Genomic DNA, 27,598 nt, shown 5'->3' on the forward strand with positions numbered 1-27,598 from the left:
TCCTATTGATTATAAAGACAGAAAGTGAAGAGAGGCAGTGCAGACTTTGTGATCAGAGGCCAGGGCTTAGCTTCAGCTGAGTCTAGAACAGTCTCCCTCTGCCACTGTCCAGCTGTGAGGATATGGACAAGGTAGTCTTTGTAAGCTTCAGTTTTCTTATCTGTAAAATACACAGAGTAATCTCATTCCTATAGTGAATTCAGGGGGAAGACTCAAAGAGAAAAAGTAGACCATTTCCTTAAAATAATTTTGGTAACTGTTGATAACTGTTATTTTTTATTATTGTAATTTAAAAATAAAATACATTTTCTTCAGTTTAGTAGATGCCAATGTAGGTTTTTTTTTAGTTAAACTGTTAATCTAAAAAAAGTATTTTGGGCCGGCCCGTGGCTCACTCGGGAGAGTGTGGTGCTGATAAAAAAAGTATTTTGCCTAACGTTAATCTTAGTATTTTGAGTGTTATTTGAGTCTGTAATACTTGTTTCTTATTTCTCTAAAATACTGTCCTCTTGCTCATTTCTAAGCAACAAAATCTAAAATCCCAGGAAAATTCATTTATTGGTAAGCCTTGAATTTTCTGTTTCCTGAATTCTGAGGAACAAAATTGAAACCAAGCAACTGTAGCAACTCCTAACACGATCATGCTCTTTTCACAGCTGTATCTAAATAATGTCATTTGTAGGAGATATTCTTTTCTTGCCTTCAGTATACTTACCAGAAGAAATATATTGTACATGTTTGTGTATCTAGATGTCTGTTGTCTCCAAGAGATATTTTTAAGTATGTAAGTGGTAAAATATGGTATAATATCATAGTGTTCTTACTGATAGATATAAAATGTCTTCCTTCTTAAATCATCCCTTGTTGATTATTGCTGCTTTGTGTTGCTTCACCCCCCATGGATATATCACCCCACTTCCCCTGGGTGATGGAGACACAAAGGATTACTCAAAGCCCATCTCTTCTGAGCAGTGAGAAGCCCCGAAGTGGTTAACTTCCCTGGAAATGCTCCAGCGAGAGGCAACCCTTCCTCAGGAAATTAACCCCAAATTGGGGTTCTTTTCCTGCATTTATTCTCCAGACCAGGAAGTTACAGGAAGGGAACATAGGTGAGGTTATAGTTTAACAATATAGGCTGGTAACTTTCAGAGAAACAAGTCAGATGACATTCCATTAGACAGATAAGTGATCCACCAACAAAGACTTGATCTTAGCAAACTTTCCTTATCCATCCAGCAATTTTCCAGTATCTTTATATAAGAATCAGTAACTAGTGTGTCCTTGAGCCAGCAACCTTGCTGTGCCACAAATCTTTATCTTACAACAGGGACTTATAGCCTGGGGAAAATTTTCAGTCCTCCACAAGGTCAATATTTGAAACTGCAAGGCTTTGGAAAACCAGGCCCTGTGAAGTACATATGCTTTATAGTATATTCCACAGATTATTGTTTATATTACCTGCTCACTCAAATTTAAAATATCCCACTTCTTTCCTGCCTTATTAGCATATGCTATTTCTTCTGGTTTTATGATCTCTAATTTCTAAGTAGTTTTCAAATTCCTTTATCCTCCTTGTTTCCACTATTGCTCCACCAGTTCAAGATTTCTTAACATCTCCTCTGCCCTACTCCAGTGGCCCCCAACTAGCCCTCACTGACCACTCATTTTCTTTGGACTCTTCTTCCTCCAATACCCCTTCCATACGACTTCTCTGACCTTTAGACTTTATGAAATACAGGTCTGCTTAGCACACTTCTCCAGATTCCACCATCGCTAACTCCCTGTTCCCAAACTCTTTGGCATGGATTGCATATACACACAGTGACTTCTGCTCTAACACTCCTCTCATATACATTCAATATTCTGGCCATACTGAGCTTTGAGAAGCTCTAAAAATATCCCTTGTCTTGCCCAAGCTTTGTTATCTGCCAGAAATACTGGCAAACTCCTTCTACTCATTCTTTAGAATTTAGTTCCAAATGTCACTTTCTCCACAAAGCCTTTCTATACCTTTCTCCTTCTTCTGTCCCAGGAAAAGTTAGTGGTTTTCCCCCCTGTGTTTTGAAAGTAATTTGCATATGTCCCTACTTTAAGACTAATCATATTATACTTTAATTGTTTATGTGTCTGTCTTTTCCACTAGGATGAGCATTATGTTATCAGAAAGAGCATCTTATTCTTTTTAGCACAGGGTACCTATTCAATAAATATTTGAGGAATAAATTAATAGCAAAAAAACATATGAACCTGATATGAAATTAACAAACCTGTGTATACATATTACTTACTCCATGAGGAATGATGTGATCAGCCTATGTCTATTTCTTCTTGTTGTTAGATGCATATGAAAGAATATACTACACATAGTTTTATTAACTGAATATTTAAATAATAAATAAAATAAAACCAATGCAGTGTAGTAGAGAAGGCATGAGTATGAGCTTTAGCATTTTAAAATCTCGATTGGGATTCTAGCTGTACCAAGAAATAGTTTGGAAATTTGGAAAAGGCTGCATAACTTTTGTAAGCCTCGGTTTTTTCAATCTGTATAAAGAAAATAATAATATTAATATCCACCTCACCATTTGGTCATGAGAATAAAATGAGATAAAAACATGAAAATGTTTTGTAAACTGTTAAAGATTAGGTGTTTTTAATTTAATATTTTAGTAGGTTTAAATTTATAAACAAACTCTGATTGCCAAAATATAACTTTTAAAATCTATAACAAGATATCAAGCTCTCTCACAAACACTCATTTTTGGTTTTGTTAAGTTTATATTTCCTTGACAAATTTATCAAGTTATTTATAATCTAAAACATTCTCTTTCCTTTCCTTCTCTTTCCTATTCTCTTTCCTTCTTCACCATGCTGTTCCTGCTGCTAGTGTGTGTGTATGTGCGATGTGTGTGTGTGAGAGAGAGACATATTGCAGGACAGGTACATATTCCCTGTGTTGTCTTCTTTCTCTGCTTCCCAGCCTCTTCTGAGGCATCCAGCCACTGTGTCAATTGCTCCCACTTCAACTGTCCTTAAAATTTCTGCACCTCCCACCAGGATTCCTAATTGCCCTGGTATCTGTTTTTTTCTGTTCTCCTCATCCCAACTCCTTATCATTTCAGATCCACATATTTCATGCTCACCTCAGAAGCTCTGAGCTCAGAAACTTTCACATCTCACTAGGGTATGAAGACCCCACTGGGGTATGGTCTGTGAGCCCATGTGTGTAGAGCCCTCCCTCCGTTTCCTAAATGGACTCCCTGTTGCTGAGATACCAGTTTGGGTCCATGGTGTTCTAAGAGGCTTGTAGACTTCCAGGGTTATATTTTGGGAAGAAAAGTGCAAGACTTATGTAAGGGATGCCATTAAAGCTATTTGGATGTTTCTGTCACAACCACCCTGAGCTTTTAATCCTAATAATTGGCCCATTATTAGGCACCCACTTGTATCCATATTCCTGTTTTGTTCATTTTGAATAATTTCCTCTTCCTATATGGTCAAACACCCTGTTTCCTTTGGGGTGGGAAGTCAGATATCAAATCAAGTACTCTTTTGTATTCTGCAGCTGGTGGTCACGATCTATGCCCCTTTTTCCTTGCTTGATACTTAATGTCCAGCTTCTGAAACTACAAGAAAAACCTCTCTCTCAGCAACTGTTTGGTTTTCAACTATTGTATTAGATAAAGACTTTGAACATTGTATTTGAAATCCAAGGCTAAGCAATAAATTCTTTGCTCTCAACTGTGTTCATCCTATCCTCTGCAGTGAAGGCCACTGGCTCCACAGTTGTTAAGGAACACACAGAGTAGAGGAAGAAAACATAGGAATGAAGATTATCTATGAAATATTTCTGAATATCTGGTCATAATATTATTAGTATAATCATCTGCAATTTGGAGATTCTACTGTATATTTAAATAAGCTACTGATTGTATCCTAAGATTTCCCCCAAAGGTAGATAACAAATTTGCTTTTGGTGTGTTCCATATCCCCAACTAGATTACAAATTGGAGAACGGAGCTATGCTTAAGTTCCTCATGTATGAACTGGGGCTAATAATGTTTATCTTATCTAGCTATTTTTAGTATTAAATGTGACAATGTAAATAGAATACCCAATAAATTCTTAGCACATGGTAGGTGCTAAATAAAGTTAAATTTCTACTCTTTATCTTGAGGTTTTCTGTTGTATTCCTTCATAGCACTTAAAAGATTTAGTCAGCTACCAGAATCAACAAGGTCTAATAATGTCAATAATAAGTACAACAGTTCGCAATTATTAGTTTGTCAACCAGCTTTAGTAGACTTTTGCAATCTTTGCAGAAACCTAAGGATATTCTATGCTAAGGAAGCCCTGCCGTACTCTAGAAATTGAAAGCAATAGTGGAGATTGGAAAGCCACTACCATAACAAGTGACACACTAATATAAAAAGACTGCGATGTCACATAAAGATAGCTTTTCATGTCTTTGGGGCATTTAGGAAGTAGTAGATACCATGTTATAAGTTTTTAACTTGGTGTATCCAAGTAATTCTGACAATGCCAGCTATGGACTAATTGTATCTGCCTGTATTATATTGTTAAGCTATTAGGTCGTGTCCAGTTCTAGCCAGTTTATTAGTCCAGCCTTAATATCAGTATGAGCTATAGACATCAAAATACATACAGGATATGAGCTTTGTAGAAATTTAGTCTTTCTGAATTCTGTTAATCTCACAGAGATGTAAGGATTGAGAGAGAATAAATGTGACAACTTTTTTTAAAATATAAGGAGCGATAAAATGTCATGAACAATTATTATTATTATTACTGTTATTACATAAAGAAGAGGTGGTTAGAAACTATAACGATTTTGCTTAAATAAAGAAAATATTAGCCAAGCATAAACTGAAGTTTAATTTTCAATAGATGAGGATAATAATGATTAATTGAAATGGGAAAATAAATTCTAAAAAATCCTCTGAAAATTTTAGGTTATAATTATTGATAATTGATTCTGGATAACATACCAGAGGAAGATGCCATGTCCATCCAGTTATAGGAGTTCAATTTTTTTTATCCCTTGAAACTTTCCAAAGATTTCCTCAAAATAAACAGGCAGAAACAAAAACATTGATAATCAGTACCAAACAAAGGTGGGATGTTCATCTGTGAAAGAACTTCCACTTTACAAATTTTAGTTCCGTTAGTTCACATCAGTATTTAAAGTTTCTGGAAAATTTTATGTTGCTACCTTATAAAAAAAGTGGAGGGTAAGAAGCTATTCGGCAGTGGTTTCCTCACAGATGTCAAGAGGAAAAATTTCTCTGCCCAGCAAACATAAATCATACATGCTTTGAAGTAAAACCATCTGATCCTCAAATAAGCTCCCTATAGAAAAGCATAATAAAAACAATAGCTTCCATGATGGATTTACTCTAAGGGCGTTTATAAATCCGATTTTTAGCATTTTGAAAACTCCCTATGATTCCAGTTTTTCATAACCCAATATCACCAAGATAAATATTTTTATTTTTCTATATTATCTGGAAATTCACCAGAAATCTAATCTGTGATTCAGGATTAATGATCAGTTGAGTATTTACCTATCCCCTTCTTCATCCAATTAGAATAAACAGGAATCAGATGAAGTAAGGAATAGCCATTTTTCATTCTTATTCATAAGTCATTAGCAAGATTAACACATCCATCTATACAATATCTCTTTAAAGTCGGTCTACCATCTTACTTCAGTAATACAAAAACTCCTTCTCTCCCTTTATTCTCATTTTTCCTTTATTTCTTTTTTTTCATTTTTTTTCTCCTTCTTGCCTTGCAGACACTTATTCAAAAATATATTAATCTAATCATGTTCCCTATACGCAAAGCACTATGTCAAGTACTGGGGATGGACGTATTCCCTACTCTCACTCACCTTATGATCTACAGGGGAATAAAAACAATTGCATTTCTTTGTGCCACATGCTATAGGGTAGTATAGGGTATCTTGCCTCTCTCCTATTATCTTTCCCCTCTCCTTTCCTTCACACACACACACACACACACACACACACACACCACCACCACCACCACCCACACTTACCATGTCTCTTCAGTCTGTAAAAAAGAACAGATGTTTCCATTTAATGAAAGTTTTAAATGAAATTAAATCATTATATGAAATCTGCTTATTCAAAAGAGCATAAGAACATCACCTGAAAGGGACCAAGAATCAAAAAATTCAGAGACTATATTATAATTCAGAGAGAATAATTTATCCCAAACAAAAGAATAAAAAAGAGAAAGAGCAAGTAATTTATTTTTTCCTCAAAAAAGCTGACTTTTTGGAAACACTTGAGCATTTTCATAACTTTTGAGTTTTAAGTCATTACATTATGCATGCCTAATGCTAGCCAAACACCACTGTAAAATTTCTATCTAGTGGGCTAAGATTGCCCAATTTGGGTACAAGCCTAAAATTATGGCAGTTTCCTATCTACTAAGATTTTGGCTGAAGCACAGCCCAGTATTTAGGGAGCACTGTAGAAATTTAAGAACTTATCTTAACGACAGAAATGTCAAGCATCTTACTTTTTAGATTTACCAGTAACAGCTAATATTTCCACTTATTATAGTACTTTGATGAATGTCTGACTTGTATTTAAGCTTCACAACATCTCTAGGAGAAAGAAAATTTTATATTCTTAATTTTACAAGTGAGGGAAGTGTGGATTGGGGAAGATGAATGATTTTCTTAAGGTGTTAAGAGGCAGATCAAGAATCCAAACCAGGAATCCTGACACTTTAATACATTTTAATGCCTCACAAAAGATTTTAGCTTTTCCTTTTCACACAAATATTTTTTTTTTAAATGCACACAATGCAAGTTTATTTCTCATCCATTATAAAAGTTTAAACATAGCTGATCTTGGCCAGGAAGCTCACTTCCAAATAAATATTTCTAATTAATATGATATTGACTCTGTATACAGATTTTTCAAAGAACTAATTTTTTCAGAGAATTAAATTTGTTTGACTTTGTAGTACGTGGCATAAAAGACAAGCTGAGTAATGAAACATAAAAATGAGAATTCCATAGTTTGGATTATTTAGAAATTGGACTATTATTAGAATTTAGTTAATTGAGAAATAATCATATTCTATCATAAGCAAATTAATGAAAAATAAGGTAAGTTCATGAAAAGCCCACAGTAGAATCCAGGTGGTTTTAATAATAACGATAAAACTATTTTGATATCTAACATATGCTTAATATTTTATATTTTTATGTTGTTTTGCTTTTAGAACCAACTCACACATGGTAGAATAAATATTTCAGATTTATTCTTAAGCAAATAGGAGATAGTACATAAATATTCTTGGAATGATTTCAAAAATGTACTGACAGTTTGAGATGTCAGCAAGAGACTTGGGTGTGTAAGATATACCATAAAAGATTTTCTCTTAACCTTAATATCCACTTGTTTTTACATGCCTTTTCTTCCCAAAGATGAATTGCAATATCTAAGGAAATTTTTAAAACTTACAAAACACAACAGTTTTTATTTTTCCTGTATCTTTCATTTATTTACCTTTTAGGTGTACACGTTTACTGTTGACGAAGAAACTGGGCATAATTTTTATCTTTTCTCATTTAAACATGACTTTGTAAGCCTGGTGTTCAGAGTTCAGGCTTTGTAGTCACATGAACCCGACCTGAGTTTGAATCTGTGTTCTGTTATTTCCCAGCTGTGGAAGCAGAGGCTGGGAGCTTCTTACAGCCATGAACACACACAAATGACCCTAAACCTCTTAACACATCCCATCCCCAGGCAATATGGCTAACCCATTTGCCACTCACTATCTTGGTGATCTTGGGAAATTAATTCTCTGCAGATTAATTTTTTTCTTTGAAAATAGGGATAATAATACTTACTATTGAGGATTGTGATGGTTAAATGCAATAATCTATACAGTGTCTAGTAAATGAACAGTCAGTGGTAGAAGATGTTTAAATGTGTAAATCTCATTGTTTGTATGACATTCTATGACATTGATATACTACATAACCAATCAGACTATAAAGACATTTTCCCTATTATCAATAATGTCCAAATTACATCTTTGTGTGCACGGTTCTTTATCCCTGTATGGACTAAACTCATTGAAGTAGTTTATTAGAAGTGAAACTATAGTATGATAGATTATGACCAGTTTTATGGCTTTTCATGTGTACCATCAGTTTATTTTCCAAGAGGATTACACTAATTTTTGGCGTTTACTGAGACCGTTTTATTTGGCAAGTGTTCCAGAATACAAATCACCACACAATTGTTCTCATGCTCTCTTCTTCAAAGTAGCCCCTAGGAAGGCTCTGCTCTGAAGCTGGCAATTCTGCTACAGCTTCTAACCGTTCTGAAATGCCTTTGGAATTACTTTTATAGCCTGCTTCTCGGGGCTTGATATTGAATTCTCCCTCTCCTTCCATGCCTATAACCTATTTATTGCTGAATCCTGTCCGTACTCTATCCATACAGATGTTCATGCCCACCCCAGTTTTTCTCACCTTATTATCAGTGCCTTAGTCCCAAAACTCATAATCTCCGACCTGAAATATTCCAATAGCATCTTAACTGGTCTACCACCCATATTTTCCCCTCCAAGACACCATTTCTGGTGCCAACAGGTATCTTTCTTAAACCTAGATCTGGTCCAATCCTAATCTTGCATTTAATTCGCACATTATACAATTTCTCTTCTCGTGCCTTTTCTCCCCATTTGCTTCACTCACTCTTATTCAACCTAGGAGAGGTGTCACCTGAACTATCTTAAAGGATGAGAAGGAGTCTGTCCTCAGTTCTTTTTACTATCAACATGCACAGAAGATGATGTCATTGTACCTAAAGAGAGTTTGGTAAAAATGATCATTGTTACTTTTTTCATGTGTCTACCACATACCAAGCACTACTTTAAACATTTCATATGGATTAATTCATTTAAACCTCACAACTGCCTTAGGAGATGGGCACTGTCATGTAGTCCACTCTTCAGACAAAGAAAGTAAGGCACTAAAAGGTTTAAGTAACTCGCTCAAGGTGCACAGCTGGTAACTGATAGGGCTGGTTGTAAACCCAGAAAGTCTGGCTTTTAACCATTACTGAACTAACAGCTGCCTGGTAACTCTCATATTTCTTTCGATAGTAATTAATCCGCGGCGACTACTGACTTGACCACGTTATTTTTCCTAGGTTGGCTTTGCTGCTCTCACTGTGCAATGGGCACTACACGTAGTAAAGTTCAAACTGTACTGACTTCACAACGTGTCAGGTGCGGTGAAATGATGTATCACGTTACTCATGCCATCAACAATTAACTCTGCCAGATGGCGCTTCAATAATATGTCATGATGGGTTATGAAGTCTGTTCAGATATCCCATCATTTGCCTCTTGAAAATACTTAACTGCAATTATACCACTTAAGTCTCCAGTAATTTTTATTTAACTTCCTCAGCTTTTACAATAAAGCAGATATTTTTATTTTTAAAAAAATAAGATTTAATAATATATCTAGTAAGTCACTGCCCGCTCTTAGGTTGTAAACTGTCTTATACAGACTAGATTGTATGATTTGATGTGAGAATTTAATTACCTTTTAGGTGCATCTTCTATGTAGTTATCCTTAATCATATACAAATGGACTATGATACCTGTGAGTCTACATCTGTAGGAGAAAGACTGTCTGGGTCCTGTAAAGTACAAGACTTCTTGTTTTCTGTTCTCAGGCAAGTCCTTTAAAATAAGAGCTCTTAATTGGTGCCAAGCCTTTTTCTAACTACTTTATTAAGATTATCTCCTGTGATCTTCACGAAAGCACTAGTGTTTGTACCATTTTAGGATAAAAAGTTTAAAAGCCAGAGAGGTTGTGTAACTTGTTCAAGGTCACACAGCACATTAAGTGGTGAAACCAGAACAAAATCTCTGGAAATTTGTCTCCAGAGGCATTACTGTTAAATGTGCAACAGCTGTCCGGTATAATGTCCCCGTGCCTGTATTCCTGCATATAATGTAATCATACTTACCTCTTCACAGAGGTCAGTAAAGGCACAAACAAATTGGCACACAGCAAGATGCTTTAAATTCTGGAGATAAACCAACTGATGCAGACAATAGTATTCATTGAAGTGTCTTAGTAAAATAACTTGTTTTATAACTAAATGGTAGTTATAAATACATTTTCAGGTTTAATTGGAACATTTTTTTTTTCATTTCAAATGAACAGGAAGTCAATCATTTGGATCTGTGAAAAATTTGTCACTAGGTTTAGCTAAAAGCTGGAGCACTTATATTCTCATTTGGGATTAAAACTTAACTTTTAAACATTTCTTAGCATCTATTTTAAGAACAGAAATGGATGGCAGATGCTATCAAATGAGTGTCCACAAGTTTACCCACAAGTGCACTTTGGATCTTTTATAGAGTGGGTGATTATAATGTGAGCAGCATTGCTCTCTCTCCCCTCTTTCGCTGGTTCTAAGAGTCGCACACAGTCTACAGGGAGCTAGTAACAGTATATCAATTGAGAACAATGTGGTGTCAGTCACCTGCTGTGTTGGTGAGGCTGGCAGTGAATGATTGACTTCAGAAATTAATTCAAATTTTAATTGAATGTCTTACAAAATTAAAAAATGAAAGCCAATAAATATCTATTTTCTAAATTTCCATTTTCTAATACCTTTTCTCCTTTATTAGAGCAATAGTTAGATGAATAATAATTAAAATTTAAAAACTTATTTTCCTTTAGGTTTATTTTCCAATGTTTAAAATAGTGTCTGTGTCTATATCAATTGAGAGGTGGTATAGGGAAAGGAGAGAAAGATAGAAGTTAGCAGGCCTGGGCATTAATCTTATTCCCCCACTTGCTAGCCAACTTTGGATGGGTTATTTATTTTTGCTGAGTCTCAGGTTCTTAGAATCAGGTTCTGTATATCAATAGAACAGGGATAGCTCCCTGAAGAATTATTACATGAATGAGAGATAATATTGTAAAAAACTAATGTGTTGCCTAAAACAAAATAAAAAATCAATAAATAATATCTACTGTCACTGTCTTTCCCATCTTTTCTAGCCTTTGTCTCTTTCTTCCACATGCTACAAATAAAAATTTTCCATTAGATGAGACTGGTCTTATTGGCTATAATTTGAGTAATACATCTTCCAGATTGAATTTGAATCCCAGCATCAAGCACATTGTCTCCAGCACCTAGGAACATGCCTGACCCATAATAAATGTTCAATAATTTGCTGTTGACTGCAAAATTTATTGATTTGAAACCCCAAAGTGGCCAGGTTTCATAATGAGTGTGAAGATAATACAAAGTAGAGATATCTGAGGGGAAGTCTGTGAGGCAGACTTATCTACTTCACATGATGTCCATTTACCCTTAACTTCAAAATATACTACTAGGACGCTAATGTAAACAATTAACACCATGCAATAACACAGAAATATGATCACTTTCTCCGCAGTTCTCACTTTTAGAAATCCTTTTGTGACTCAGTCAGCTCATTTAAATCATAGTCACAGAAAATAGGGAGAGACAAAACAAAAAAGAATAATCTCCCCCCCCCCCCAAAAAAAACTGTTGCTAGTGAATGTTCTGTGAGGGACTACAACCAAACGGAATTTTTATAAGTTACATAAATTGATATGTGGAGCAAAATTTTGTTAATATACCATGCGAATATATTTAAATCTGAATGCATTGACCTATAGGCTAATGCTTATCTGGAAAGATGCATTTACTCACAGTTAACTAAATTATAGCTTTTTAATGAAGTGTGAGCTTTCCTTACTCTGATGCTATAGAATGTCAGGTTGCTAAGTTTCATTCACCTGTGCTCCTGAGACTAAACTTTAAGGAATACAGTCTATGGTAAAATACAAGTGGCTGTGTCTTGACCTTGTTTAAGTAAAATAAAATATATAGTAATGGCAATATCTTGGGCAAACACAGCACTACAATTATTGGCTGATAATCTTTGCAAAGGCCATCTTGAACAGGAAGTTGGCATATGGTAGGAACAAGGGCAAGGTGATAATTATTCTCAGAAGTTATGAAATATTTCTTTACAGTGGAATTTTTTTCCTAAGAATTTTCCAGAAGACAAGTTTAGATTTTTGAAGCATAAGCTGTGCTTCTCTGGGGAACAGACCCTTGTCTCCATCAGACAGTGGACCTTTTTCTAGAAGACTCTGAATAATGACAATGTGGTAAGATTAATTATAATTACTAATATTATACTTTGTAATTAGAAAATACCTTTCACATACGTTTATATTCATAGCTATGCTGTGAGATAGATGTGATTACCCCATATGCTAAATGTAGAAAATGGAAGCCCAAGAGATTAAAGGAACTGACTAAAAAGCAACCAAGGGAACTTGAGAATTAGGAAATCCAGAGCTCAGGTCTTTTACTCTATTATATGTACCTTTTCACTATATCATGAAAAGTGTAAGGCAGTCCCAGGCTACATACTGTGTTACTTAGGGTTCCCCAGAGAAACAGAACCAACAAGGTGTGCAGGGTGCAGGTGGGGGGGGGATTCAAAAATTTCAGGGAAAAATTTGTTTTATCTTTTAATTTTATTTTCCGCAAACTTTTGAAGTACTTTCATATGTATATTTTAAGGAATTGGCTCATGTGATTGTGGAGATTTGGCAAGTCTAAAATCTGATGGGGTGGGACAGCAGACTGGAGGTTCAAGGAAGAGTTGCAATTTGAGTTCAAAGGCAGGCTGCTTGCAGAATTCCTTCTTACTAAGGGGAGTTCAATCTTTTTCTATTAAGACCTTCAACTGATTGAGGGCCACCCACATTTGGAGGGTATTTTGCTTTACTGAAAGTCCATTGACTTTAAATGTTAATCTCATCCAAAAAACACTTCACAGAATAAGGTTTAACCAAATATATGGGCACCGTGGTCCAGCCAGCCGACACATAAATTTAACCATCACACACTCTAAAGTGTTTCCAGCCAAAATGTACAAAGGGATATTGGATGCAGTTAGTTAAATCAAGGATGCCATTAGCAAAGTCAATGATGCAACATTCTACAGATTTCATGTTCCAAGTATTTCCACTGAACATTATTAACTTTGGTCTCATTTGAGGCTCTTACTCTCTGTTATATCCACGTGCTTCAGACTACTTCAGGTCACAATGGAATTCATATACTTTGTTCACACATTTCTTAGCTGACCTGGCACAGTAAATGAAGCATAGTAATGGGCTCAAATGTGTCTGAAGCTGTAGGAAGAGTCTCTGTAGACAAAGTAGCAAAAAGAAAAACAGCATGTATTGCTTGTTTCTTACCTCTAGCTGATGTGTAGCACACAGGGATGAGGTTGACATTGTCTCATTTTTACCAATGAAGAAACAAAGGACCAGAAGGGGTAAGTAATAGGCCTAGGATTACACAGATAGAATGGAGTGCAGCTGGGGTTCACACCATTTCTCTCTGGCATATGTTTTCTTTTTGTGTTGTTACATGTGCCAGAAATTCTTCTGCACTGGTAGCTTTATCTTGTTGCAGTTCTTCTTTAACCTGTGAGTATGCATGCAGACTAAATTTTCATTGGAAACATTATTGAAATGTTTGGTACCTTCTAGTCCCATTAGGTAATTTATGGAATTTATTACATGGGATTAAAGAGAATATAGGATGAACTCTCGTTTTTGTGTCCTAAACCATGTTGTAAGCTATTTGCCAGGTTTTTTATTTTTATTCAGTACAATAAGATCAGTAATAAGACCTTTGATTATATAAACTTTAGAAAATAATATTTCATTCCTCAGGAAGTCATATTTGACAAATTAGAAGCAATGTACTGTATATGACATGAAAACTAATGGGAGTTGATGCCTGGAATTTAGCCTTGGCTCTCCATTCACGTGGTTGTGGGATGGCCACAGACATGGCTGGTGATCTACTTGGCATCCAGTACCTTTCTCTTCCTTGTTGGAAGAACTTCAATTTTATTTGGGTATCTGCCCTCCACCACAAGTCTTGAGGAAAGCAGGTATCTATTTCCAGTTCTGAGATAACACATGATTGATTAACTTTAGCCCCATTACAGCCATTACAATCTCTTTGTCAATGATTGGTTTAGACTCAGTTCTGAGACATAAAAGGAGGTCTGCAAAAAATGTTTACTCACTCCGTAGAAGATACACAGAAAATCAACTACATTTTTTGGCAGAATGGGAAGACAGAAACTACCTAGTTCCTTGTGATACTTTGAGACACTGATTAGACTAAGTCTAGAGCAACATCTAGTCTTTACCTTATTTGTCAGGCTAAAACATTTTCTATTTTTTATAAAACTTTTTATTTTTAGAATATGTTTAGGTTTATAGAAAAATTGTGAATATAGTGCAAGAAGGTCCTGTATATCCCCACACCCTCTTTCCCTTTTATTATCTTGCATTAGTATGATACATTTGTCACAATATTGACTGAATATTGGTAAATTATTATTAACTAAAGTCCATACTTTATTTGGATTTCCTTAGTTTTTCCCTATTGTTCTTTTTCTTGTTCCAGGATATCACCCAGGATACATTGCACTTAAACATCATGCCTCCATAGAGTCCTCTTGGCTGTGACAGCTTTTCAGATTCTCCTTGTTTTTAATGATTTAGACAGTTTTGATGTGTACAAGTCAGGTATTTTTTAGAATGTCCTTCAAGTGGGACTTGTGTTATGTTTTTCTCACGATTAGAGTAAGACTATGGCATTTTGAGAGGAAGACCACAGAGGGAAAGTGCCATTTATATCAATTTGAACTCATGGATGTCTATTTTATATTTTGAGTTATAATCCAATACTACTTTATTTTACTGCTAAAATTGTTCCAGCTTTGACTGTTAGGGGCTCTTTCATTTGGCTCCTGTGTCCCTTTGACTACCCCCATGCTTTTCTCTTTTCTTTTATCACTTCCTTACTTTGTGACACTAGAAGATGGTCTATGCTCATCTTACATGAGGGTACTTCAAAGAATTCATGGAAAAAATTGTATTATCTTTCAATTCTATTTTTCCACAAACATTTTGAAGTACCCTGGCATATTTCCAGCCGCAGTCTTAGAATCAGCCATTTCTCCAAGGATCTCTGGTTCCTTTTATTAAAGGATGATATTAGGAGCCAAGATTGGAATGCTACGTGTGTGATTGCCACAGGGGTGTCATTGCTTCCAGGTCCTCTTAGCTGACAGAGCAATGAAATATATGTACTAACATGTATATACACATATCCAAAAAGATATCTATATGTAACTGTATGTATCTGTATTAAGCCAAACAGGATTTTATACTGGCTCCAACTTTAATCCGTTACTGTATAGATCATTTGAGCCTCTTCCTCTTGTTTCTCTATAGCCTTCTATTCCAAGCGTGAGAAAACTGGTTTCCACATTTACCATCCATTTATTTAATTGTCCAATTCAGTATACATGTATAATGGTTTCAGAAATGTTCGATCATATGCCTGTGGGAAACAACTTTATCAGCTAGAGGACAGTGCATATGTGCCATTACTTCTGCCTTTAGTGTTATAGACTCCTTTCATTTACAGAGTTACTTAGGTCAGAATTTTCCCCCTGACAGTATAGTCATTTGTAAATAACAATGTAATCTTCAAACTGTTAATGATAAATAGTTTTGAAACAAATATCAATATACAAAACTTTTGCCAGGCCATAAGAAAATAAAATACTGGGTTATGCTACTAACTTCTTCTATACTATTTTTTTAATAGTTTTCAATAAGAATAAAATGAATATACATGTTCTTTTGAGGCATAAAGTGTTTTCAAATTTAAAATGTATCAGTCCAATGTATTACTTTTGTACCTTTATAAAAAGTTGCTGCTTTGGATGGCTGAAATTAGTTTTGTAAAGGTACTTCCATTGGTTCACAAATATATGTTCCTTGCAGTTTTTTTTATAATCAAAAGCATTACTTAAATAAGAAAACTTTGTAGTATGTAACCCCAACAACGTATAAAACATTTTCATATACCTGTAATTTGATTTAAAAGATAATCTTAAGGAGTTGGAAGAGCAAATTCTGTCAGTTTTAATTTACAAATAAAGAAAATTAGATTTAGTTAATTTTATATACATGCAACTTTAAAATGCCAGAGCAAGAAACGGAACCCAGATATTTGTCCTTCTGTCTCTTTGTTCAATTACAAATTTTCTAACATCTTTCTGTCATCTCCAGGTGGGTTCACTCAGATACATACATTTAATCTTCTTTTTTAAATATATATTTCACAATCAACTGATGGTATTAATGACAAAAGTGACATTCCTATTCAGCAGTGCAAGATTGACGGTAGTGCTGAATAATTAAATAATTTGTACACAAAGTAACCTACAAGAGAGTAAACATCCTTTGAAATTGACTGATGATTCTTCCAAGTGTTCCATAGCTAGATGTTATGATACTTCATTATTTTATAAAGTCTTAAAATGAAACATTTAAAATAAAATCAATTTTAGTAAAATAAATTAAAATTGATTTTTAAATTATCGAGATTTATTATTAATTTCAAGCCTTTCTTCCATGGTATTGTATTGGTTTCCTAGGGCTGTCATAACAAGTTACCACAGATTGGGTAACTTAAAAAATTATAAATTTATTCTCTTGCAGTTATGGAAACCAAAAGTTTGAGATCAAGGTCTTAGCAGATTGATACCTTTTGGAGGCTCTGAAGGAGAATCAATCTGTTCTACGTATCTCTTCTAGCTTTTGGTGGCTCAGGCAATCCTTAGCAATCACTGGTTTATGTATTCACATCATTCTAATCTCTAACTGTCTTCACATGGCTTTCCCCGTGTGTCTCTGTCTTTTTTCTCTTTTTCTGTCTTTCTTATTTGTATATTCATGATTAGATTCAGGACCTCATCTCAAGATCCAAAGACCCTATTTCCACATGAAATCATATTCACAGATACCAGAGGTTAGTATTTGGACATATTTTTTGAGACTACTATTCAATTCACTATAGATGTATAGCTTAGATAGTAGAATTCAGATTATTGAGCAATAACATAATCAAAATCAATAAATTTTTGTTATTTATATGACCCTGGTGAAATTTGATAATGGTGATGATGGTTGTGATAAATGCAAGAGCTCCCTTGCATGTAAGAAAAAAGAGTTTAAATGTGTTACAAATAATTTGGGATGTTATAGCAGTTATATTTTATAACATTTTTCGTTACATAAAAAAATAATTCCTACACTTACTGTTATTCATACTAATTATGTTTCATTACTGAAATAGCATTCTGCTAGATATTTTCTACACATTATACATTCTGTTTGACTAATATCTTAATCCAGAAGGCTAATGGAAGCATAAGTTTTTAAGAAAAAAAATAAGTAGAAATTCTTGCTTCATTAAGTGCTTTTTAGATCCTAGGAGCTAGATGTTTGGTATCCTACAGCTCAAAAGCCATTTTATTCTTTTGTAATAACTCTTTAATAACATTCAAGTTTCTTTTTTTGTTGTTTTCATTTAAATGGATGCTATATTATTTGGAATTCCAGAATGTGGATGACGAATTAGGAAGCATCATAAGTACTTTCTTTTGTAGTTGCTTTGCTTGTGCCTTTTTCTTCCTTTATTCTTAATAAGTTTATACATTTGTGATATTAAAAGATGACTCTGGATTTCATTCCCAAAGATTTGGTTAGAAAATAAGTGAATTGTTTTTCCAACGCGTGAATAGTGTAAAAACTGCAAATACCAGCTTTCTAAGTTGTTTTCTTTTTTACCTTATCGAACTTTGAATATTTTAGGGTTTTTTTCTTTTCTTTGTACCAGGGGAAATGAATTGTGTATTTGGGATATATTTTTCTTTAGAAGAGTAGATTTTATTTATTGCTTTTTTTATTATTTTAACTTCTCAATATACATTGTAGTTGATTTTTGTGTCCCTTTACCCATTCCTCTTTCACACCTCCCTCTCCCCCTGCCCCACTACATCATATCTGTTCACTTGTCTTAAAAAGTTCAAGGAATTGTTGTGATTGTTGTGTCTTCTTCCCCCCAACCCTTTATTTGTTTGTATATTTATTTAAGTATTTATCTTTATCTCCCACAAATAAGTGAGAATATGTGGTATTTCTCTTTCTATGCCTGACTTGTTTCACTTACCATAATTTTCTCTAAGTCCGTCCTTGTTGCTGTGAATTGTAATATTTCATTATTTTCTATAGCAGAGTAGTATTCCATTGTGTAGATACACCACAGTTTCCTTAGCACTCATCTGATGATGGACATCTGGGCTGGTTCCAACTGTTGAGTATTGTAAATAGTGCTGCAATAAACATGTGAGTACAGGTTTCCCTTTGGCATGATGATTTCCTTTCCTCTGTATATCCCCAGCAGTGGAATAGCTGGGTTATATGGTAGATCTATATGTAACTGTTTGAGGAACCTCCATACCATTTTCCATAGAGGCTTTACCATTTTGCAGTCCCACCAACAGTGCAGGAGGGTTCCTTTTCTCTGCAACCTCACCAGCATTTATCACTCTCAATCTTTTGTATATTAGCCTTCCTAACTGAAGTGAGATGGTATCTCAGTTGGTTTTGATTTGCGTTTCCTGGATGCTGAGTGATGTTGAGCATTTTTTTATGTGTCTGTTGGCCATTCATATAACTTCCTTTGAGAAATGGCTGTTCAGCTCTTTTGCCCTTTTCTTAATTGGGTTATTTGATTTTTTGCTGTAAAGTCCTTGGAGTTCCTTGTATATTCTAGATATTAATCCTTTGTCAGATGTATATTTTACAAATATCTTCTCCCACTCTGTTGGTTGTATTTTCACTCTGTTGATTGTTTCTTTTGCTGTGCAAAAACTTTTTAATTTGATATAATCCCATTTGTTTATTTTTCCTTTGGTTGCCTGTGCTTTGGGGGTCACATTCATGAAGTCTATACCCACTCCTACTTCCTGGAGTGTTTCCCCTAAGTTTTCTGTAAGGAGTTTTATTGTTTCAGGATGTATATTTAATTCTATAAACTGTTTTGAGTTGATACGGTCTAGTTTCATTCTCCTAAATATGAATATCCAGTTTTCCCAACACCATTTGCTGAAGAGGCAGTCTCTTCCCCAGTATGTAGACTTGGTGCCTTTGTCAAAGATCAGGTGCCTGTAGGTGTATGGGTCAATTTCTGGGTTTTCTATTCTATTCCATTGATCCATGTGTCTGTTTTTATGTAACTACCATGCTGTTTTGGCTATTATAGCTTTGTAATATATTTTAAGGTCCAGTAGCATTATGCCTCCAGCTTTATTTTTTTGCTCAGTATTGCTTTGGCTATGTATGTTCCTTTGTTATTTCACATAAATGTCTGGATAGTTTTTCCATTTCTGAGAAAAATGTCATTTGAATTTTGATGGTGATTGCACTGAATCTTTAGACCACTTTGAGTAATATGGAAATTTTCACAATGTTAATTCTTCCAATCCAAGAGCATGGGATATCTTTCCATCTTCTTGTGTCCTCTTTAATTTCTCTCAACAGTGGTTTGTAGTTCTCGTCATAGAGATTTTTCACATCCTTGGTTAACTTTATTCCTAAGTATTTTATTATTTTGGTGGCTATTATAAATGGCCTAAATTTCTTGATTTTTTTCTGCATGTTCACTGTTGGAGTATAGAAATGCTACTCATTTTTGTGTGTTGATTTTGTATCTTGCAACTTTGCTGAAATCATTTATCAACTCTAAGAGTTTTTTTTGTAGAGGCTTTAGGCTGTTCAATATAAGATCATATCTGCAAACAGGGGCAGTTTGACTTCATCTTTTCCAATCTGGATGCCCTTTATTTCCTTCTCATCTCTGATTTTTCTGGCTAATACTTCCAACATGATGTTGAATAGGAGTGGTGAGAGTGGGCATCCTTGTCTAGTTCCTGTTCAGGATGATATTGGCAGTGGGCTTATCATACATGGCTTGAATTGTATTGTGATACTTTTCATCTATACCTAACTTGTAGAGAATCTTTATCATGAATGAATGTTGAATTTTGTCAAATGCATTTCCAGCATCTCTAGAGATGTTCATTTGTTTTTTTGTCTTTGCTTTTATTGGTGTGGTGTATCACATTTATTGATTTGTGTATGTTGAACCAACCTTGCATCCCTGGGATGAATCCCACTTGATCATGGTGGATAATTTTGTGTATTCTGTTAGCTGTATTTTTTAATGAGGATTTTTGCATCTATATTCATCAAGGATAGTGTTTTGTTTTCTATTTTTGATGTATCTTTGTCTGGTTTTGGTGTCAGAATGATCTTTGCCTTGTAGAATGAGTTTGGGAGAATGGCCTGAGTTTCAATTTTTGGAATAGATTGTAGAGAATTGGTATCAATTCCTCTTTGAAGGTTTGGTAGAACTCTGCAGTGAACCCATTTGGTCCTGGACTTTTTTTTGTTGGGAGCCTTTGGTAACAGCTTCCATCTCTTTTACTGTTATTGGTCTGTTCAGATTTTCTATATCTTCTTGGTTCAGTTTTGGTAGTTTGTATGTGTCCAAAAATTTATTGATTTCCTCCAGATTTTCAAATTTGTTGGTATATAGTTGTTTATAGTAGTCTCTAATGATTCCTTGTATTTCTGAGGTACTAGTTGTAATATCACCATTTTCATTTCTAATTTTGTTATTTGGGTCTTCCCTCTTCATAGTTAGCCTTGGTAAAGGTTTGTCAATTTTATTTATCCTTTCAAAAAAACAACTTTTTGTTCCATTGATCTTTGTATTATGTGTGTGTGGGGGGGGGAGGGGGTTCTATTTCATTTACTTCTGCCCCGATCTTACTAATTTCTTTCCATCTACTAACTTTGGGTTTGGATTGTTCTTGTTTTTCTGGTTCTTCAAAGAGAAGTGTTAGGTTGTTTATTTGCCATCTTTCCTTTCTTCTAAAATATGCATTTAATGTGATAAATTTCCCCCTTAGTACTGCTTTTGCAGTATCTCACAGGTTTTGGTATGATGTGTCATTAGTTTCATTAGTTTAAAGAAATTTTTTGATTTCCTGTTTAATTTCTACTTGGACCCATATGTCATTAAGTAGAATGTGGTTTAATTTCCATGTTTTTGTGTAGTTTCCAGAGTTTCATTTGTTATTGATTTCTAATTTTATTCCATTGTGATTGGAAAAAATACATGGGATAATTCCAATTTTTTTGAATTTATTGAGACTTGATTTGTGACCTAACATGTGGTCTATCTTGGAGAATGTTCCATATGCTGATGAAAAGAATGAATATTCTGAGGTTGTTGGATGGAACATTCTGTAGATATCTGCCACATCCAGTTGGTCTAAAGTTTTGTTTAGATCTTGTGTTTCTCTATTGATTTTTTGCCTAGATGATCTGTCCAATATTGAACATGGGGTATTCAGGTCCCCCACTATTATGGTGTTAGTGTCTAGCTCATTCTTTAGGTCTAATAGTGTTTGCTTTATAAATCTGGCTTCTCCAACATTGGGTATATATATATTTATGATTGTTATGTCTTCTTGATGGATAGATCCTTTTATCATTATATAGTAGGCTTCTTTATCTCTTTTTACGGTTTTTACTTTGAAGTCTATTTTATCTGATATAAGAATAGCTACTCCAGCTTGTTTTTCATTTCTATTTGCATGGTATATCTTTTTCCATCCTTTCACTCTTTGTCTATGTGTGTCTTTACAGATGAGGTGAGTTTCTTGAAGGCAGCATATTGTTGGGTCCATCTTTTTAATCCAGTCAGTCAGTCTGTGTCTTTTGAGTGGGTAATTTAATCCCTTTACATTTACAGTTATTATTGAAAGGTTTTGATTTGCTCCTAGCAGTTTATTGATTTTTGTTTAGATTTCTTAGGTATCTTTTTTTCCTTTCTGATTTTCTGTTTGTCTTCTGTGTTTGTTGGTTTCTTGGGGTGGTAGATAAACTACTTTTTCTCTTTATTGTTAGCATTTTTGCTTTACCAGTAGGTTTTGTTCTTTCTTGAGTATTCATGGGAGTGATGGTTGCTTTTGAAGTATCAAACCCAGTATTCCCTTGAGAATTTCTTGTAAGGCTGGTCGTATGGTAGTGAACTCCCACAGTTTTTTTTTGTCTGAGAAATATACTATTTGTCCTTCATATCAGAAGAATAGCCTTTCTGGGTAAAGTATTCTTGGCTGGCAATTTTTGTCCTTTAGTATTTTGAATATACCATCCTGTTCTTTTCTGGCTTTTAGGGTTTCTAATGAAAAGTCTGATGTTAGTCTGATTGGGTTCCCTTATAGGTGACTTGCCACTTCTCTCTTTCAGCTTTTAAGATTTTCTCTTTGTCTTTGAGATTTGCCAGTTTGACTATAACATGTTTTGGAGAGGACCTTTTTGGGTTGAGTATGTTTGGGGATCTTTGGGCCTCCTGAATCTGAAGATTGATGGCTTTCCCTACACTTGGAAGTTTTCTGCTATTATTCTGTTGAATATGTTTTCAATGACATTTCCTTTTTCCTCCCCTCCTGGAATACTCGTGACTCAGATGTTTGAGTGCTTAAGGTTGTCTGTTATCTCTCTTAGGTTTTCTTCACTTTTTAAATTATTTTTTCTTTTTTCTGTTCTGCCTGTTTTAATTCAAACAGCTTGTCTTCAAGGTCAGAAATTCCCTCTTCTGCTTTTTCTAGCCTGCTGGTTAGACTCTCTGTTGTGTTTTTTATTTCATTGAATGAATCCTTCAGATCTTCTTTCAGGTCCAGTATATTTTTTTTCATTTCATTGTGTGGTCTAACTGGGTTTTCCTGTATCTTATTTAGTGTCCTTATAATTGTTGCTCAAAATTCCTTGTCAGTCATTTCATCGACTTCCAGTTCTATAGGATCTAGAGCTTGAGAGTTATTATTTTCCTTTGGTGGTGATATAGTTTCTTGATTTTTCATATTTCTGGTGTCTTTCCTTTGGTGTTTAGTCATTTTGGCAGGGGGTATCATGGTCCACCCATTCCAGCCTGAGGTCTGACCTGGATCCTGAAGGAACTGCCAATTCTGGCAATGGAGACTAGCCTGGGCTTGGGGTTCTGTGGCACCTGCCTGTTCTGGCATGGCTGACTCTGCGCATGTGGGTCACTTAGCTTGCAGTACTCTCTGGGCAGCAGGGAGTGGCCTGGGCTGGGGGTCCTGTGGCAATTGTCTGTTCCAGCATGGCTGACTCAGGGCATGTGGGCCCAATGGCTCATGGGCCTCTCTAAGTGTCAGGGACTCATATTTGGGATATTTTTTTTTTTTTTTTTTTGTCTTTTTTCGTGACTGGCACTCAGCCAGTGAGTGTACCAGCCAGTCCTATATAGGATCCGAACCCGCGGCGGGAGTGTCGCTGCGCTCCCAGCACTGCATTCTCCCAAGCGCGCCACGGGCTCAGCCCATATTTGGGATATTTTTAAAGGGCAAGTTCTGACTTCTATGTTGTTGTTTTTATTTTATTTATTTATTTATTATTTTTTTTTTTTTCCATGAAATACTAATTTTACTTGAAAGAATGAATGACAAACAATAGTTATTCAGGCTTGGGCATTTAACAGACATTTCTTTGAAAATGAGCAAAGTGAGCCTTTTGTTTCAAGAAAAATAATGACAGTGTTTACTGCCAATGATAAAACTTGAGCATTGGAGCAAAACTTAGAATTTTCTTTTTTTTTTTTTAAATTTTATTTTGTCGATATACAATGTGGCTGATTATTGTTGCCCATCACCAAAACCTCCCTTCCTCCTCCCTCCCCCTTCCCCCCACCGATGTCCCCTCTGTTTGCTTGTCATGTCAACTTCAAGTAATTGTGGTTGTTATATCTTCTTCCCCCCACCCCCGGTTTTGTGTGTGTGTGTGTGTGTGTGTGTGTGTGTGTGTGTGAATTTATATATTAATTTTTAGCTCCCACCAATAAGTGAGAACATGTGGTATTTCTCTTTCTGTGCCTGACTTGTTTCACTTAATATAATTCTCTCAAGGTCCATCCATGTTGTTGCAAATGGCAGTATTTCATTCATTTTTATAGCTGAGTAGTATTCCATTGTGTAGATGTACCATATTTTCCGTATCCACTCATCTGATGATGGACATTTGGGCTGGTTCCAACTCTTGGCATTGTAAAGAGTGCTGCGATGAACACTGGGGAACAGGTATACCTTCGACTTGATGATTTCCATTCCTCTGGGTATATTCCCAACAGTGGGATAGCTGGGTCGTATGGTAGATCTATCTGCAATTGTTTGAGAAACCTCCATACCATTTTCCATAGAGGCTGCACCATTTTGCAGTCCCACCAACAATGTATGAGAGTTCCTTTTTCTCCACAACCTCGCCAGCATTTATCGTTCAGAGTCTTTTGGATTTTAGCCATCCTAACTGGGGTTAGATGGTATCTCAGTGTAGTTTTGATTTGCATTTCCCGGATGCTGAGTGATGTTGAGTTGTTGTTTTTAGAGTTTTACATAAGTGGACATACTATTTTCAAATTCAAAATCTAAAACCCCAGATCTCTAAAAACAATTATTTTCTTTGGCCAAGCTGTTCCAGATTTTATCCTGGCCCACAGAACTCAATACTGGCCTTTTATTTTTGGTTTTCAGAACAAAATTATTTTTCATTTTAAGGAAGTGCCAGTAAAAAAATAATGTGATTTTTCTGTATTGATCCTTTAAAATAATTTACAGCTTGCAAAATCCCTAAATAATCCTCTCAATTGGTGAGATGCAGATGAATTATAGGAGTCTTCTGTTAAGATTCAAAATGTGGAACTAGAAAAACATAAAGTCATTAATACATTAACTTGATTTAGTGACTTGGTTTATTGGATTAGCTTCAGCGGAGGGCAAGATCCCAAGAGACACACAGATTTTAGGTTTTGATGAAGGACTATGATTTGGAGGGCATCACTTTTTATTGTTTTATAGGTTTTTCTGTATTTATACATAGTTCTACATCTACTATTTTTTTAATCATAATCCCCTGGGTTTGCTTGCATTAGGTTATACCTGGTAGCAGGTATTAGAATGGCTCTCAGGAACTTTCTGCCACTTTAGGATTTATGAGATAATACAAATTTGAAAGTGTCCACTCTGTTAAAGAAAGTCAAGCTATTGACTTACTAATGACATTACACAAATAAAGTAGAAAATATAAGTCATGCATGTGTAACAAAATATTAAAAACAAGTCATTCAACAAATGTGTGAGAGCAATCTGGTTTTGACATATGGCACCCCATTGAACATCAGTGTGATTTTCTGTGCTGGCTGGCTAGGCAGGTATCTTCTCACCTTAGCGAGGGTAATTGTCCTGATTGGACTGGAAAATTCTATTAATGTCATAGAGTGCATTCAACAAAGCTGTTGAGATCTTGCTTTGTGCAGGGCACTTGACTACATGTCATTTAAGATGCCAAAATTAATGACACGCTCTCATCTTTGGAAGAAGTTAGGTCTAGTAGGGACATCAATTGAGGTGACTGGGTAAGTACTATGTGGCAGTAGTTTTGATTAGATGGCGACAACTACTGTGTGAATTACTTAAAGATACTTTCTAGAAAAGGGAAGATTTGATTTGGGTCTTAAAAGATGGAAAGTATTTCAATAAACCAAGATGAGGTGCAGATATAGTATGGAAAACATACACACACAAGTAGGAGGGCACAAGTTATTTACTTATTTATTTATTTATTTAGAATGAAAATCTACTTTAATTAGAATGTAGACTTTAGGGCTCTATGAGAGTTATAGCAGGAAAAATAAATGTGCAAGATATAGGGAATGATTCCAGTGGTAGGCCTAAGTGTTAGGTTGATATGATACTTCAAGAAGTTCATGGAAAGATTCACATTATCTTTCAATTGTATTTTTTTCTCAACCTTTTGTAGTACCCTCATATCCTCTAAAAACTTTAAATCAAAGTTAAAGTACCTTTTTATCTTGTAAAGAATTTGTGATATCCTCATAATAAGATAAGGTGATTGAAGAGTTTCAGTTGATGCAGTGATAAGAATGTTTGTGGATTTGGAATCCTCACTCTATTTTTCATTGGTATGTTTTAGTGCTCTTCTAGATGGAGGCATGGTGATTGGCTCCTATCTGATTTATTGGTGAGATTTCTAACTTGCTTGCAGTGTTTTGGGAAGGCAAATAAAAGTCATCATAATCATCTCCTGGACTTGATTCACTAGAGCTTATTTCAGACTCATTTCTACTTTCTTCTTTAGAATCATTTCTTATTTTATATCATCAGAAAGGAGTGATATAAAAATAAATTAAAATCATGAACATTACTAAAACTGGCAAAGCCATCCAAATACTTTTTAGGAACAGTTTTTAAAGTTTTACTTTTGCTCCCTTTGTACCTTGATGTACACGTTGCTTTTCTCTTCCTGTTAGCTTTTCTTCTCTCTTTTTTTCTTCCTCTGAATCTCTAAACTTTGTTTTAGCTTATTTAGATTTAGGCTCAAAAATGACTTCTTTTGATTAAGTAAGCCTTCCTAGGTGAATCAGCCTTCATAATAAGTTAATTTTATCCTTGTTCTATTGACAAACATTTTGTTTACATTTTCAGGTATGTGCGTGTTCCCTTGAGGTCACTTGACTACCTGCTATTTAGGATGCCAAAATTAATAAGACATGATCTTGTCTTTGGAAGAAGTTAGGTCTAGTAGCTCTAGTAGGTGACCTCAATCTATTTCTTTCCCATGCAAAAGATTTGCCCACCAAATGACTGGTTTCAATTCCATATGAGATATCAAATTTACCAAGATTGTTAACCTTTTCTTTAAACTGCAATGGACGCATACAGTTCTATCAAAAGCATTGTCAGTAGATTATGTTCACTTGAATGAGAATATTCAAAATCTATTCTCAGTCTGTCTTGAAGAACAGGAGGCATTGGCTCTTCTATTTGGAATGATTCTCCTTATCCTAGAAGATCAGCTTTCTGAAGAAGAACTTGTGTTAACCTGTCACAAATAAGTCCTTGGAATCCTCCTCATTGTTGGAGTCCACTCCAAAGGGACATACTTTCTGGTTTTGTTTTTTCTAAGCAAATAACTGACATGTGAGGTAGTAATATTTTTTTTTCAGTGTAGGATGATATCTTGGGTTTCTCTCACTTAGGTTTTTTATTCTTCAAATTTAAAACTAACATTCTATTGTTGTCCAGCTAATTTTTCAATAGCATACAAGTGTTGGTGATTGTTTGGTATGGCATAGCTACAAAAGACTTGGCGTTTGCCAATCTCTGCCAAGTTTTTATTCTTTTTCTCTTTTGTTTGTTTTTTTATGTATTCATAATTAATCTGAAAGGGCTTTTAGGCACCTTTCCTTAGCCATGTTCTGCCGCAGACCTTCTGCTCATATTCCAAGGCTCCACAAGGCTGTTGGTGTAGCCCTAGGCCTCCAAGACTGTGGCTCATCCCCTGTCACCTATGAATTCTGTAACCACATTTTAAATTTTCTGCTGTCCTCACCCATTGGCTACCTGAGAGCCCAGCTTAACCAGTCAGTATCCCATAACCCCTTAATAAAAACTA

General features: G+C 35.1%; 1 pseudogene; it reads right to left on the reverse strand.

The window, feature by feature from the left end:
* Nucleotides 1-27,398, reverse strand: part of LOC134384166 (shugoshin 1-like) — a 45,009-nt pseudogene extending 17,611 nt beyond the window's left edge.
* Nucleotides 27,399-27,598: the final 200 nt, after the last annotated feature.

Source organism: Cynocephalus volans, chromosome 8 (assembly GCF_027409185.1).
Source record: "Cynocephalus volans isolate mCynVol1 chromosome 8, mCynVol1.pri, whole genome shotgun sequence".
NCBI lineage: Eukaryota > Metazoa > Chordata > Mammalia > Dermoptera > Cynocephalidae > Cynocephalus > Cynocephalus volans.